At 32.7% G+C, this 5,662-nt stretch overlaps 1 pseudogene; it reads right to left on the bottom strand.

Annotated features, from left to right (window-relative positions):
- Positions 1 to 264: 264 nt before the first annotated feature.
- On the bottom strand, positions 265 to 1,338 carry LOC107470439 (PAP-specific phosphatase HAL2-like; annotated as a pseudogene).
- Positions 1,339 to 5,662: the final 4,324 nt, after the last annotated feature.

Below are 5,662 nucleotides of genomic sequence, written 5' to 3'. Positions count from 1 at the left end.
GTTGCAATACTTTATTTTCAGTCTTAGGAGTAAAAATCACGCCTTATTAAATGTTACTTAACTTTTTATTTTTCATACAATGTCATACACAAGTAGTTTTCATGATACCAATACATCAACATTCAGTAGTAACATAATTGAAGTTGATACAGGGGGATCTCTATTATAAGAAACTGCACATAATTAACAGAAAACAAAAGATTAATAATATTATTCACATGATCACAAGTCCCGACATGCATGCATATAAATAAAAAAAATCTTTTAAAGGTAAGATAAAGTCCAATTAGTATCAATAGCATCAATGATCTTCTCATGCAATGTGGCTCCACAAGAAGCAACTATACCACGATCAATGCCCTTCTATATCTAATTCTTTTGAGAAGTTTAGGAGATTTTCTCTAGCATCTGTTACCATGCCACTTGCCTCCTGCATGATGATAAAACCAGCAGCATGATCCTATATTTTTTCCTTGTAACTTTCCTTTGCAAACTTCATGAAAGCCTCAGCATTTCCATGAGCAATTGTTGAATATTTTGGCATGCTATATACTTTTAATGGTTGCTTCCTGCATAAATATTGAGTTATTATGAGAGTAATGTTGAGGGTATTTAATAATGATAATGGAATGAATCAAAATATATGCACTTGAGACCAACAATGTCAACTAGTCCTTGAGTAAAAGAGTGACTTATTTTATTAGCTTTCTCAACTGTTTCACAGAAAGTGGCCAATGAAGGATCCTCAATGGAAGAGAAACAAACTTGCTTTGCATAGTTTGGCCATACAAACTTGTCATGGGCATAGAGAAGAAGTGATTGCTTCCAAGCTTTGCCACTTCCTCTTTTGGCATAAACCACACACTTTTTGTTCCAAGATTCATATGTTGGAGGAGCCAACTTAGACATGATCCTAAGATAAATGTAAGGATAACTAGACCATTCCTTTTTCATAGGGTAGTTAGGACAACCAAGTACTCCAAGAACTACTTCTCCATCCTCTATGAGTGATAGAGTTACAACATGCTGATCAACAGGACTAAGTGCCCAAAATTTTCTAGATAGACCCCTAATAGAGTTGTTGCAGTGACTCTTGATCATGTCAATAATCTTTAAAGTTCTAAAAGGTTATTTTGTTTCTTGGATTCCAAATTGAGACGACTCGACTAGAATTTCGTGAACTGTTTTGACAACAGATTCTAACAAACCAGATGCATCAGTTTTGGTGAGAGTTTTACCATCATCTTTGACTAGAATTGAGAAGTTTTCATTCCCTAAACACCAGGAGAATATTCAACTCACAATTTCTTGGACACCCCAATCTCTTTCAAATAACATAATGAAGTACTTTAACACGACTAAATTATTCGAGTATATTAGATCATGAATAACCACTACGAATTCAAGTTGGAAGTTGGAACCAAGATCATTAGTCTTAAGTAGGATAACATGCCCAAGATTATAGGATAAGCAATTGATTTCTTCAACATGGAAGACCTTGGAAGCAATTCAATCAACCAATAAGACCAGCTAACTTGTACGATTCCAGCATGATTATTGTATAACCCTTGAAATTCTCCAAAACTAACATTTCATTGACTTACAACAAAATGAAAGTTAAAGCAAACAGAATGTATAATAGTTTTAAAAAGACATGTACAATAATTAAAAGTTAAATAAAATGAAGTAAATGCTTACATTACCTATATCTTTGCAAGTGCTGTAGATGACTCAATAACTTCTTGCTCCAAGTCTACTTCTCTTTCCATAGCATCCTGTTACACCAATCACATAATCGCTTGCATGTAAGGCAAATATACAAGACCAAAATAAATAAGCAATTCAAGATACAGACTATCTTAGTTGCATTATGTGTTGCACGTTCCTCTTTTATTCTTCGTTCTACAATGAGAATTCCTCTAGTTGTTCATTTTTAGATTTATAAAAAATAATGCTTAAAGGGGGAATAAGAATAACATGAGACATGAAGTATAAATAATGTTTGGCTCCACAATCTCCATGTCAGGTACCCTTGATAAAGCTTTTTGAAATCCTAGTGCATAGGGTAAATTAACTCCCTAAAAATCAACTCATATATCAAAGAAACTATTATTTACAAATATGTATGATTCTGAATCTGCTGGTTATGATCAAATCAATCCTAATATCAAAATGGCATAATAACGATCATCACTAGAAGAAAAATCATAAAGGATCACAAAACCCAGAAGTAATAATGATGGCCAAAAAAACCCACCTTTGAGAATAATAATAATAATTATATCTATAGTCAAATTGAAATATTAAGTAATCCGACAAACAAAAAAGAACACAAACCTGAACAAAATATAATGCATATGTCATTAGAAGGTTTATATGCCTACAAGAAAACAATAAGAACGAAAATAACAAAAGAAGGAAATGTTATAAATCTAATCTTGTGGGAATTCATCATTATCACGATGGTGATTATTATTCAGCTTTCTAAGATTTTTAAAGGCATTTCTTTTGACCCTATACTCGATCATATTATTATTCTTCAACAGGAGTGAGACTGCAACCTTCATTCGATTTTCATCATCAACCTAATAAAATATTAACATTTAAACATTAAGCTTAACTACCTAAATATCAAAGAAAGAATGAGCAAAAAATTAGTGTATAATATTACCTTTATATTAAAATTATCATTTTCAAAACAAGTTATCATCCAACTCGCAACCCACACACCCGCGTCATTCCTACATATCGAGAAAAATTTATTAAAAAGTACCATATAATTGCATAAATTTCATACCAATAACTACTAATTATATTATCTTACAATCCAACTTCGAGGGTGGGAAGGCCTTTTGATTCTTCAAATTCAAATTGTGAAGAAATCAGATTTGGAGTGGTCTTAGAGTCATAAAATGAACGATTTTCCAATACTTCGTCTAAAAAAATGGCCTATTTATATGTATGTCAGAGTTTGCTTTTTCATTCATAAATCTAGATAATTGACAAAAAATCAGAAAATATATTTACTAATTTTAAGGCTGTCATCTTTCGCTTGAACTATTTCTCAATAAAAAACGGGTCTAGCAAAATGATTTGTCTTTTAACACGATCGATATCTACGAGTTACCAGTGTTCATGACCTTCATCAATAGTTTCAAATACAGGGATAAACACCTAATCAAGAGAAAGTCATTTTAGTTGTTATAGTTTTATGTATATTAAAAATAAATACATTATGTTATGTTATATGATGTATATAGCAATCCTTACTTTTTTTAAGCAGTCAACTTTTTCCAAATAAATATCTATGATATAATACTCCAAGCAGCTGGGATCCATCTTGGTCTTTGCTACCACCTAAGTTAATTTTGTCACTTGTTTATTTGCACAATACAAATAAAAAATATCAGCATTATTTTAACATACACTCCTATATAATTACTGCAAAACATAGAGGTACAAACCAATAACCACTTTCTCTTTTCAACTCTGTAGTCATCATATATGCTACTAAGAGCAGCACAAGTGAATTAATTAGTTTTTCTGACATCGAACTCCTGAATATATCTCTGTGAGCTGTAACCCCTGAAAATACTATATTTTTCTCATTGATGCCAAAGATAAATTAACATAAAAATAGCTAAACAAATCCACAACATTGTTAAAAAAAATATGCTTGTTAAGTTTACTTACTTATCCATCAAAAGATCACCATATAAACTAAACTACTTATTACTTAGTACTCATAATAGGTAGCTCTAATTCAGAAACATTAATTGGAGCAAGTGAGACTCTTCTCCTTTTTTTAGCAATAGACAAGTCCATCTTTGCGTTTTCAATAGAGCATAGCAACAATGGATTACTCGACGCATTACCTTGTTGAGTAAGAGTCTTAGAATTGGAATCAAAGACCTTAAACACCTTAGAGGAGGAGCTGACATTATTCTTCAAATATTGAACAAGAGATTGGACTAGTTGAGTCAATTGAGCAATTGAATTGGCTAATGAATCCAAAGTCATTTTGTCCTTCAATGGATCATGTTTATGGTAATGTTAAAAAAAAGTTAACAAGAATGTAAAAATAAAGATAATAATGAGATATTAATCAAATGACAAATTGAAATTCACAATAAACACCCAAAACTAGAACATAAAAAATCATTTATCAATTTACAAATCTAAATTTACTGTAACCAGAGTCTAGATATGAGAGACGTGTCATTGTCACCCTCCTGGGAATAGACCCAAGGATATGTGCGGCTGTGTAGGGCAGACTGCTGAGGACAAGACAAACGGTGGCAGCACAATCAACTATGGCAAGGCAGAAGAAAGAGCGAATCTGCAAGAATAAAGAGAAGCAACACATAGAGCAGAACTATGTGTAGCTGTGCGTGAAGCTGATCAGACAAAGGAGACGCAGGCGACCAGCAGAGAGAATGGTGACAAAGAACGGACAGCAGAGGCGCAGAAGGCAGAACAATGATAGAGTGAGAGTGAGTGAGTCATGACGGTGGAGAGTAAGAGAAGAGTGAGTGAACAAACCCCTAAACCGTTTTTACTTTTCTTTTTTTTTGCCAAAATGCATAATTATATCATGTATGCTGATATTTTTATTCTATAATTTTTAGGCGTCCTTCTTTTTTACATTTTTTATATGGTAGAATAATAACATGTACACATATTTTTAAATCAAAGAATTTTTATCTAAGTCAACGGAAGAGAGAGATGATAATAAAGGGCCATACATGAATCAAATTTAAAAATTCTTATATGTTGGATTTAAAGAACAAGAAGAAAAACATGCTAATAATGCCAAAAAATGGGATTGATTAGGATAACAAGGATTTGGACAGATTTATGAGCGACAAAAAATATTTCTCCTGTTTTCTTCTGAGATAAATTTATATAACTAAATTAATTAATATTACAATATAATTCATATATTTTTTTCAATCGAATAAGTGAATAAAAAAGCTCGTTATTAAAAGAAAATAGAAGAACATTGAGAACAAATTCATAAAACAAAAACAATAAAAATAATAATTATTATATATCTGTTCAAAATTTTTGTTGGTTCTTAATGGTTCTTCATGCTAGGAATAGAACTTGTCTCGACAGAAACAATCCGATTATTTTTACGTGTTTTTACTATTATAAGTAGCTTATAATTTTATGTGTTTTAAAAAAAATACAACAACAACAACAACAAAGCCTCGTCCCACTAAATGGGGTCGGCTACATGAATCAAACGACGCCATTGTGCTCTGTCATGTATCATGTCTACAGAGAGACCGTTTACATGTAGATCTCGTTTGACCACCTCATGGATGGTCTTCTTAGGTCTTCCTCTGCCTTTCGCCCTTTGTCCATCTTCCATCTCATCCACCCTCCTGACTGGATGTTCTGTCTGTCTTCTTCTCACATGTCCAAACCACCTGAGACGCGATTCAACCATCTTTTCCATAATAGGTGCTACTCCAACTCTCTCCCTTATATCTTCATTCCTTATTTTATCCAATCGCGTATGACCACTCATCCATCTCAAAATCTTCATCTCTGCCACACTCAGCTTATGTTCGTGCTCCCCTTTAGCCGCCCAACACTCCGTACCATACAGCATAGCCGGTCTTATAGCGGTGCGATAGAATTTACCTTTAAGTTT

The sequence above is a fragment of the Arachis duranensis genome, chromosome 10 (genome assembly GCF_000817695.3).
Source record: "Arachis duranensis cultivar V14167 chromosome 10, aradu.V14167.gnm2.J7QH, whole genome shotgun sequence".
In the NCBI taxonomy this organism is placed as follows: domain Eukaryota; kingdom Viridiplantae; phylum Streptophyta; class Magnoliopsida; order Fabales; family Fabaceae; genus Arachis; species Arachis duranensis.
Note: the sequence above shows the minus strand (reverse complement) of the source record. Positions and strands in the feature narration are given on the sequence as shown.